The 11848-nt window shown below is 46.6% G+C and overlaps 1 pseudogene; it reads left to right on the forward strand.

The window, feature by feature from the left end:
- The first annotated feature begins 3356 nt into the window (after window positions 1–3356).
- LOC126518658 (uncharacterized) lies at window positions 3357–5172 on the forward strand (annotated as a pseudogene).
- The last annotated feature ends 6676 nt before the right edge of the window (window positions 5173–11848 follow it).

Below are 11848 nucleotides of genomic sequence, written 5' to 3' on the forward strand. Positions count from 1 at the left end.
CAAGACTATGAATCTGCTGAAGGTCTTGTCACGCACATCTTAGGGAAGCGACAGGAGATGCCTTGTAAAGTTATACAAACATCCAATATTAGCACGCCTTGACTATGGAGCAATAGCTTATAATTCTGCTAGACCTAGAACTCTAAAAATAATAGATTCTACCCACCACTTAGGCATCCGCCTTGCTACAGGTGCCTTTAGGATTAGGCCTGTGCAAAGCATGTACGTCTAATCTAACAAACGGTCATTATACTACCGAAGGACATATTTAACTTTGTCCGACGCATTGAAAGTTAAATCAGATATTAAGCGTCCACGTCATTTTATTATTCGCGACTTGTCCACTGCTAGGCTGTTCCGTTCGTAACATCCCGGCCATTAGGCCTCCTCTATCCCTCCGGTTGGAAGCACTGTCAGTAAAAACACGGGTCCCTCTTTGAGAGAGTGTTCTAATTGCTCCTGCACGGCTTCCACCCCCTTGGGAGTGGCAGACTGTCCAATGTGACATCTGTTCCTTAGAAATGTCGAAACGAGCACCGGAGGCACACGTACATTCGCATTTTCTTGAGCTTAAGGAGTACTACTCCTGTGATGAATTTTACACAGATGCTTCGAAGTGTCCTGCTGGTGTTGCTTACGCATCTCGGAGACCCTCATTTTCAACATTTGGGGCACTAAGTTCACAAACCAATATCTTTACAGCGCAAGCATACGCTATACTTTCGGCTATTCAACGCAAAGTCTCACAAATGTCGCTAAGGGTATTGTCTTCACATTCTCACTAAGTGCCGTGAGAGCTTGAATTAGTCTACGAAAACACAAGAACTACATTTTGAAGGTACTGTACACCTTGTTGTGCTGCGCGTATATGTGTGAACAAATGATTGTCTTATCCTGCCTACGTGGTCACGAATATATAAAAAGCAACGTAGCTGATGACAAAAACGCTACGTCAGTCAGTTTTAGCGACACGATTACAACGAAGACGCCAAATAAAACAACGGAAGAAGAAAGGAGACACGAGACAACCACATAGGCGCCTACGTGGTTGTCTCGTGTCTTGTTTCTTCGTCTGTTGTTTTATTTGGCGCCTTCGTTGTAATCATGCATAACCAACTCGCCCACCAGCACGTGCTCAGTGTTTAGCGACACAGACGGAAATACACCCATCCCTGCCACAGAACTAAATCCCTTTCTACGCCGTAAATTTAAGAACCACTGGCAAGGAGAATGGAATACCTAAGCATTGAAAAGTTTTACATGATAAAACCAAAACTAGTGAACTTTAAAACTGAAAAGACGGCACGATGTAAGGAAGCACTCCTTTGGCGATTACGAAAAGGATACACTTATTGATACGAGCCGCCGCAGTTTTGTTACCGGCGTGACAAGTGACGCGCGAAGTGGCGTCCGCAGGGGCTCTACAAAAAAAATTACCGACGATTACGTTACTTCCTAATGCGAAATTTGAGCGCAGCAAATAAGCTGTTTCACCTTTTCGATAGATTGAGGCAAAGAAATCGAGCAACACATGTATGCGCTATCACAGAATTTTTTCTTTATTTTTCACACGTATTCCTTTAACAAAGACTCCACTAACAGTTCTTGACAGTCATGAAGGAAGCTTTGTGGTCGGAGAAATAGACTGATATATGTTCGACTTGGTACACCAATGCTTGATTCTCAAAGACGAGATCTATACAAGTGCCTCGCGAGGTTGTCACAGCCGTGGGACGCGTTACGAGCGAGAGGAACGGGATGTTCTCCCGCATAAGTGTTAGGAAATTGCTGTTTGTCTTTATGTCAAGCCGCCACCGATCTGGCTCTCTGATTGCCACCGCACAGGGCGAACGGCAGCGGCAATTTCGGCTCGGGCGGTGCACATATACAGATCCGCCGCCACCGATCTGGCTCTCTGATTGCCACCGCACAGGGGTTGCATTGGAGGAGGAGCGAAGAAAGGAATTAAGTTCGAGCCGGCGCTTTGACAACCGGAGACTCGCAGGAAGAGGGGGGAGGGGGGCGGCGTGTACACCCAGCGGCAAACGATGGGGGCAGAATCGCGCGCAGCAAGCGGACAACACGATAAAGGGAGGAGGGAAGAGATAGCAGCGACTGACTGATGCCGCTGACGCCGATAGTGAGTCAACCCCAGCTGCGGAGTTGGTTTCAGGGACAACGCCGCCGATGCCGACACAAACAATATGATACCCTCGCTTCCGCAGCGCTAAGAAGCAGGTCTAGCCGTGGGAAGGTGGTCACGTATTCGTCGACGTGCCGGGGCCTACGTGAAATAACCGGCGCGTCGGCAACTGAAGAGCACCCTATCCGCCACACAAGAACAGGGGGGGGGGGGGGGGACCCTTTCCTCCTCTTTCTGCATGGCGGCGACGGTGTTCTATGCAGTCACGTTATCTTGACTCTCTAGCGGCGTCAGCGGCATCCAGCGGTATCAGTCGGTCGCTGCTAGCGCTGGGGGGATGAAAGGGGGGCGGAGCTGGTTACGAGGCCGACGACAACGCCGACGACGACGCGAAACCCAGGAACGGACGCCAAAGAGCTGCGCTCTAAAAGCGAGCACCTGCATGAGTGTAGCGAGACAGCATTCTAGCTGCCGCCCACTAAAGTACTACGCAGCCTTCGTATCGCGCTTGCTTTCTTGAATCCGCGAACATCACAACTAGCCACGAGGATGGCGGAAGCAAGCGAATACACAGGAAAGAAGCGCTGAAGCTGGGCAACCAAGCACCGAGGCAACGCTCTGAGGACTACTGGACGCATCTGCACCTATGGCACAAGGCGACAACACTTCCGAGATGGCAGCCTTAGGTCAGATTGGTCAAGTAGAAGCCTTCGACGAAACTGTGAGTGACTTGCTATCATACAAAGAGCGCTTCATTTCCTTTTTTTGAGGTGAACAAGGTTTCCGAAAACCTCGAGGTGCATGTTTTGCGAAGCATTATTGGGCCGAAGTCATTCGGCCTCTTGAAGTCTCTGGTCGCACCAAATAAGTCGTCGCAAAAGACCTTCAACCAACTAACAGAACTTCTTCGCCATCACTTCACTCCGAGAGTGTTTGTGATCGGAGAGCGAACAAAATTTCACAGAAGATGTCAGCTCCAACACGAAGGTATCGCACAGTATGTAGCCGAGGTCAGAAAACTCGCCCAAACCTGTGAATTCCGCACCTTTTTGGACGAATCGCTCCGAGAAAAGTTTGTGTGCGGTTTATTCCGTACCGACATTCAGCGATACTCATTTGCAGAAGATAAAACGCTGACTTTCCAGAAGGCCGTTGAGTGCTCACTGGCTCTGGAAGAAGCCACGCGAAAGACGCTGCCGACGAATTGCACAAAATGGGCACCGAAGGCGAAACGAAATGGAAGCAATCTTTCGAATGTTATCGCTGTGGCTCTGGCAAGCATTTTACCCGCGCTTGTCCGCATATCGCCGATAAGTGCACGAACTGCAGCAAGAAGAGTCACATTCAGCGTGCCTGTCGTGGTCCCGAACAGAAGCCGGCAAGTTCCGGGAAGTGGGTACGCACTCTTCAAAGCGACGACACGGGCAACGTCCAGATGCTGTCTGAAAAGAACCCAGCGTTTCATCACCGTCGAAGTCGAAATTTATGGTGTACCCTTACGCATGGAGTTAAACACAGGCGCTACAGTGTCTGTGATATCACGGCAACAGTTCAAGAAGCTTAGACCCCCTTTGAAGCTAGAACCAACAGCACTGCTACTGAGAACGTACACATGAGAAGTTGTCCAACACTGCGGCGTCTTCAAAGCGGCCGTACGATACAAGGACCAAGTCGGTGACCTTCCGTTGTGCGTCGTAGACTACGGCGCACCATCGCTACTAGGACGCGAGTGGCTCAAAATTTTTCGCTTGGACTGGGACGAAATATGCGGTTTACACAAGCTGTGCAACTATTCGCACCCTGACGCAAGCCTAGAGGACCACGGCACGCGACTGAGAGCACTCCTCGACAAATACAGCACCATTTTTGACGACACCATTGGCAACCTAGAAGGTGAGCAAGCTACCTTGTTTCTTAAGGAAAACCGTCCAATGTTCCTCAAAGCTCGAAACGTACTCTACGCGTTACGTTCAGCAATCGGGGAAGAGCTACGAAAGCTACAGGAAATGGTCGTCGTTACGCAAGTTTCCTCTAGCGAGTTTTCCACAACTATTGTAGCGGTTGCTAAAAAGGACTGGACAGTACGTGTGGGCGAAGCTTATAAGGCAACGTTGAACCCTGTTCTAGGCACAGAGTAGTACCCTCTACCTAGGCTGGATGAGATACTAGATGTGCTTGCGGGAGGGCGGCACTTTTCGCAGCTGGATCTAAATAGGGCATACCAAGAGGTGGAAATGTCGGAAGGCTCTAAAAAGCTTCTCACGTTGAATGCGCATCAAGGGATGTTCGCTTTTAACAGATTGGCCTTCCGAGTCGCCTCAGTACCGGCATTGTTCCAGTGCATTATGGATAACATCTTGCAAGGACTGCCCGGAGTGATCTCTTATCTGGATGATGTTCTTGTGACAGGAGCTACTGCTGAAGGGCACCTCGTGAATCTTGAAGCAGTGCTTCGAACACTAGTGCCAAAAGGCGTCGCAGTTAAGAGCCAAAAATGCAAGTTTTTTAAGGAAAGCTTTCATTGTCTTGGGCATGTTATCAGTAAGACGGGCGTCAAACCAACAAACAAAAAAATTCAAGCTCTTCCGAAAGTCCCAGTGCCCATTGACGTAGCACAACTGCGTTCGCTACTTGGGCTCATTAACTTGTGGCGGCCTCACGGTCGCACAGCAGCAGCCAGACACCCTTTCCCCTTTTTGAATCGGTAAAATCTTATCGCGGAGTGTGCGGGAAAAGGTAGGAGTGCGAGGGTGCGCAACCGAGCAGTAGACGCAGGACGAACACAAAAATAAACTCAGTTGTTGCTTGTTCTCCAGGGACGCATTACTCGATACTTTCTGCTGATTTCCAGCCGCGCTCGTGTCCGGCACAACAAACTACTATGGCAAGTTTACGCCGCAATTGGCAACGATTGCTAAACCCTTCTATAGATTGTTACAGAAGGACGTCTCCTGGTCCTGGGACCGAAAATGTGAGGACGCATTTCAAGCCATAAAAATATTGCTGTCCCCGCAGGATCGTGTGCGTGAGCAGGCGTTTGGTGTGTTGCGGCACCACGTACCCGAGCACATGAGGGTAGGACCCTCCCGCGTGTAGCCATGCGTGGCTGAGCCGTGTCTGGGGAAAGGGGGATCCTGGGAGTTGAGCTGATGCCGGGTGTTTGGACCTTTAAGGCCCGCCGGCGCAGACAACACACCTCTTTGGCCTCTGCTTCACGCAGACGGCACCCCCCGACTGACCCACCCGGGGGAAATCGGCAGTCGCCTCTTCCTGTCTCACTCTCCTCGAATCTTCGTCTTTCTCTCTCACTTTCTGGCCTTTCCTGTCTTCTTCTCTCTTCTGTTCACTTCCTTTCGCCTTGCCGGCAAGGGTTAACCTTGTGTGGCTATCCTACTTTGGGGACGCCATTTTTGGTTATAGTGACGGCGTACGACTGGCGTCGGGCAGGCTTGTATACAAGCTCTGCCACGCCCCCTCGTTGGGCTCCGTGTGGACGGTCGGCGCTGTTGCCGAACATAGACATTTTCCTATGGCAGCGCAAGCCTCTGTTGTCTATGATCGGCGTCTGAAAAGATGCCGCACTGATGTACCGTGCAATTCTCCTTTCGGAGCAACGCTCCGTCTTTCCCTAAGTACTATGTAGTGCACAGTGAAAGAAACATGCCAGTTAGAAAGCTGTCTCCACTGCTGGTAGCCAAATGCCTGAAAGATAAAATCGGAACGACATACAAAGCCTCCAAAATGTCTAGCGGGGACGTCTTCCTAGAACTGAATGATAAAGATCAAGCAGAGAAGCTCTCTGAACGTACCAGTATTGGCGACGCGACAGTGAAAGTTTCAGCCCACGGAACACCTAATACAAGCAAGGGAGCAATATCTGAAGAAGACTTTATTGGCTTAAGCGATGAATAACTGCTGGAAGGTTTCCAGGAATAAGATGTTACTACATTACAAAGAATAGTAATCCGCAGAAACGACCAAGAAATCCCCACCAAACATGTTATACTCGCCTTCGGAACAAGCGTAATGCCTACTTCGCTCGATGCAGGTTATGTTAAAGTCAATGTGAGGCCATATATCCCAAACCCCAGACGATGTTTCATGTGCCAAAAGTTTGGACATGCTTCACACGCATGCCGAGGACAAATAACTTGTGCTAAATGCAGCTCCAACGAACAACAATCTGATTGTTGCACCTCTTCCGCACATTGAGTTAACTGCAAAGAAGATCATCGCGCTTACTAGCAGTCTTGCCCTTGCTTGAAAAAAGAAGTAATTGCGCTAACCGTGAAAGAAAAAAAAGACATCGTTCTTTGAAGCCAGAAAGCGACTGCCATACCTTTCGCGACGTAGTTATGCCTCTGTGACGAAGTTGGGGGCATCGTCACAGAGGCCTGAGGACTCCTGCGAGCCCACGCACAGTGCTCCCGTAGTGACGCTTCCCGCCGCCGTGGTGCAAGCAACCAGTGCTGCTTCATCATCTTCGAAGGCCCTGCAGACACCAGTCCCACTGGGCCCAAAGATCAAACGAACCGCAAGGCCCGAGACACGTGTTTCGGCGCCCAGCTATCGGTCCACCAGTGCTTCAGAGAGAGAGATGGAGGTCGACCCAAGAACTCTGGTGTCGTCGACGGACAAGCGCTCCCTCGTGCGCGGAAGGAGGGACAAAGTCCCAATAACTACCTTAACTAAGAAAGCGATAACCTAAAGGTTATCGCTCCTTTGTATCAGCCTTCTTTAGATCTATGTCACCTAACATCTTTCTTATCTGCTATTCACTCGCTAATGCCATTTTTTACCTTTGAGTTTCATAATGGCTTTTATTATCCAGTGGAATTGTAGAGGTCTCTTACACAACTTGGGTGACATCAAAGACATGTTAATAAACTTCCCTCCTGTGGCCCTGGGCTTACAGACAAGAAACCTAGCCGAAAAACACAAAAACATTTTCAAAGGTTTCACTGTTGTACGGTGCGATCGTACTCAGGCGAACCGGCTGTTAGATGGTGTAGCCATTCAGAGTAAAATATTTAGCGTGCACAATTAACAAGGACAGAGTGAAGGGGGACACACGAGCGCTACTCACAACTATTTTATTTTCGGAAAAATACAGAACATATATACCCTATATATATTTTTCTAGCTCCTGTAGACCAAAGCAGTCACAGTGCTTTAGAAAACTTGGCAAAAGTTTTCCGATTTGTTGATGATTTTTTGGTTATTTTTGATGGGAATGAACATGGCTGTAATGTGGGTAATGTACTGAAAGTGTTCCATGAATGTGGCATAGGCCTTAAGTTTACCCATGAGATTGCCAAAGAAAACGAACTACAGTTTCGAGATCTTTTTCTGCGATTGCTACCCAATCACACATGCTGGATGTACAGCCCTAGAACAAAAACGCCCATATTACAGTAGAAATCAGGATATTCGAAGATTGTAAAAAGCGGAATTACGGTGTCTTGCCTTCGGGATGCTTTAGGGAAATCTTGTTGCCACCTAATAAAAGAAAGCTTCGGCAATCCGGTAACAAGACTAGTTTCAGTGAGATTTCCGGAACACATGATAGTCATCATCATCACCAACATTAGCCTGGTTGCGCCCACTGCGGGGCAAAGGCCTCTCCCATATTTCTCCAACAACCCCAGTCATGTACTATTTGTGGCGCCGTCGTCCTTGCAAATTTCCTAATCTCATCCGCCCGCATAACTTTCTGCCGCCCCCTGCTACGCTTCCCTGCCCTTGATATCCAGTCCGTAATCCTTAATGACCATCGGTTATCTTCCCTCCTCATTACATGTCCTGCCCATGCCCGTTTCTCTTGATTTCAACTAAGGTGTCATTAACTCGCGTTTCTTCCCACACCCAATCCGCTCTTTTCTTATGCCTTAACATTACACCCATCATTCATCTTTCCATAGCTCGTTGCGTCGTCCTCAATTTAAGTGGAACCCTTTTCGTAAGCCTCCAGGTTTCTGCCCCGTAGGTGAGTACTGGTAAGACAAAGCTTTTATACACTTTTCTCTTGAGGGATAATGGCAACCTGCTGTTCATGATCTGAGAGTGCCTGCACAACGCACCCCAGCCCATTCTTATTCTTCTGATTATTTATTTAGTAAATATATTCCCTTACCACTTCCAGTGCCCCGCTACCTATTGTAAATTGCTGTTCTCGTCCGAGACTGTTAAACATTGCTTTAGTTTTCTGCAGATTAATCTTTAGACCCACTCTTCTGCTTTGCCTCTCCAGGTGAGTGAGCATGCAATGCAATTGGTCTCCTGAGTTACTAAGCAAGGCAATATCATCAGGAATCGCAAGTTACTAAGGTATTCTCCATTACCTCCATTACCTCCATTCTTCCTAATCCAGGTCTCTGAACACCTCCTGTAAACACGCTATGAATAGCATTGGAGAGATCGTATCTCCCTGCCGGACGCCTTTCTTTATTGGGATTTTGTTGCTTTGTTTATGGAGGACTACGGTGGCTGTGGAGCCGCTATAGATATCTTTCAGTATTTTTACATATGGCTCGTCTAGACTCTGATTCCGCAATGCCTCCATGACTGCTGATGTTTCGATTGAATCAAACGCTGTCTCGTAATCAATGAAAGCTATATATAAGGGTTGGTTATATTCCGCACATTTCTCTATCACCTGATTGATAGTGTGAATATGGTCTGTTGTTGAGTAGCTTTTACGGAATCCTGCCGGGTCATTTGCTTGACAGAAGTCTAAGGTGTTCCTGATTCTATTTGCGATTACCTTAGTAAATAGTTTGTAGGCAACTGACAGTAAGCTGATCGCTCTATAAATTTTCAAGTCTTTGGCGTCCCCTTTCTTATGGATTAGAATTACGTTAGCGTTATTCCAGGATTCCGGTACGCTCGAGGTCATGAGGCATTGCGTATACAGGGTGGCCTGTTTCTCTAGAACAATCTGCCCACCATCCTTCGACAAATCTGCTGTTACCTGATCCTCCCCAGCTGCCTTCCCCCTTTGCATAGCTCCCAAGGCTTTCTTTACTTCTTCCGGCGTTAGCTGTGGGATTTCGAATTCCTCTAGACTATTCTCTCTTCCATTATCGTCGTGGGCGCCACTGGTACTGTATAAATCTCTATAGAACTCCTCAGCCACTTGAACTATCTCATCCATATTAGTAATGATATTGCCGGCATTGTCTCTTAACGCATACATCTGATTTATTATAGTCCGAGCGACCGAACAGGTAATAAAAATATTAAAGGGTGTACAGCCCAGAGATTCAAGGAACAGGCTTAGCACGAACAAAGAGCGCCTTGCAGATTTACCTTACGTCTATTATTTTTCCCATGGGCTAAAGAATGTTGCCAGCCGGTATGGCGTTGATTGGTTTTCAGCGCTCCTAACAAGGCGCAAGAACTGTGCCAAGCTATTTCCAATGAGTTAGATAATATGGTAAAAAAATGCAGCTGCGGTCGAAAAGAAGATCAAAAATTCAGGAAATGCACAATAGGTGCTGTGTACTGGCTTCCATTAACCTGTGGCAACCTGTATATACGACAAACCTGTCGGTGCATAAACACCCGTCTAAAAGAACATGAACGTTCTCTCGGTAAAGAAAACCATTCGCACTTGTCGACTCACTGTATCTGTGGCATTGTGATCCGGTATTTTTTGATACTAACATTTTTTCAGATAAAAACAAACTAATACGTGAAATCACAGAAGCATTTCATATCAAGAAGTGCGCTGAAAAATGCATAAGCCAACCATCGGTTGCAATCACTGAAAATGAATTGGCTTTTTTAAATACTGGTTGAACCTTCTTAATGTGTTTTTCATCTGTTTCTGTTATTGACGACTCTTGTTGCACATGCCTGGGGTATATATGTTCTGTATCTTTCCGAAAATAAAATAGTTGTGAGTAGCGCTCGTGTGTCCCCCTTCACTCTGTCCTTGTCAATTGTGCGTGCTCAATATTTTACTATGAATTCGTACCAACTCGCCCAACTATCAGTTCTGCTGGTGTAGCCATTGTTCTGCCAGGTGGTATTGTAGCCAGAATAGTTCCCATTAACACTCACATAGAAGCCGTTGCTGTTACGATTTTAGCTCACAAAACCCTCACCATTTGTTCAGCATACATTCCGCCGCATTCACATTTTACCGTAAGAGATCTAGAGCTATTTTTAAACCCGCTATCTGAACCATTTTTAATAGGCGGTGATATTAACACACGTAACAGGTTATGGGGTAATAAAACAACTGACACCAGGGGTCAAACGCTTGAAGATTTTATTCTAACAAATGACATATGCATTTTAAACACCGGTGCGGCAACTTACTACTCCCCAAGCACAGGAGCTATGAGTTGCCTAGATCTGGCACTGTGCTCTCCATCTCTCTTTGGCAATTTTCAATGTAGTGCTATTCACAACCCCTATGGTAGTGACCATATGCCTGCTAATATTAAAAGAACATTTCCTTTTCCTACCATACTATTAAGACCAACCCGTTGGAAACTCCATCTAGCAGACTGGCCTCTCTTTACTGAAAAGGCCACTCTGGATAACATATCATAAGAGTTAACCATAGCCGAAATGAATGACATTACGGCCTGCATACTTGCTGCAGCAGAACGGACAATCCCACAATCCTCTGGCTTCCTAAGAAAAAACCTGAAACGCTGGTGGACGAAGGAATGTACACAAACAAAAAAACCACAAAACAAAGCGTGGGGTATCTTTCGGCGATACCCAACACAAGAAAATCTACTCTCTTTAAAAAAATCAAAAGCGAAAGCCAGGTACACACGCAGGCAAGCCGAAAGACAGCCCTGGAAAAATTATGCCTCGTCTATAAATAGCTCAATAATATCCAAACGAATGTAGGATCAGCTTCGTTAATTTAGAGGCGACTATGCTTCTTACATTATCCCCATACTCTCACCTCCAGACACAAAAACAAATATAGAAGAACAAGCAGACATATTAGGGAAACATTTCCTTGATATATCAAGCTCAGAAAACTACTCTGCTGCATTTCTAAAACATAAGCAGTTAACAGAAAAACTAAAGCTTCCGACCACAGGAAGTTCAGAAATGCTGTATAATGCCGCTTTAGCACTTCCAGAAATCAATAGTATAGTTACTACTGGCAAAAAAACAGCACCCGGTACGGACAGGGGACAGGGTACAGGGGTATCTAAGTGGGACACTTACAATGACGCCAACGAAGCTAACATAGCAGCTAAAAAACTCGCTAAAACAATGTTTCAAGAACACACTTTGGCTACAATACTTACAGAAGACCCGAAAAAGTTTTGGTGCATCATAAACATTTGCAAAGATGATACAATAACCTTAGCTAATTCTAGTGGATCGAAAATACCCGACGCTGAATGTCCATGAATCCTAAACTCTGTATTCTGCAGTAATTTCGTTCTATGTCCTGATCCTGTGTTTCCCACCCTAAATAGCTGAAATTACCCGGCTATGAATTTTATTAGGATCGAGCCACTTGGGGTAAAAAATGGAATTAAAATCTAAAGATGTCGTCAAGCCCTGGCTCAGACCTGGTTACCGCAAAGTTTTTGAAAAACACTTCTGTTTACTCATCTTTATTACTTTCAAAAATATTCCAGCTATCTTTAGACACCCATCAGCTCCCTGCAGACTGGAAAATTGGGAACGTGGTTCCACTTCACCAGTCCGGCAACAAATGCT

This window comes from Dermacentor andersoni, chromosome 1 (genome assembly GCF_023375885.2).
Source record: "Dermacentor andersoni chromosome 1, qqDerAnde1_hic_scaffold, whole genome shotgun sequence".
In the NCBI taxonomy this organism is placed as follows: domain Eukaryota; kingdom Metazoa; phylum Arthropoda; class Arachnida; order Ixodida; family Ixodidae; genus Dermacentor; species Dermacentor andersoni.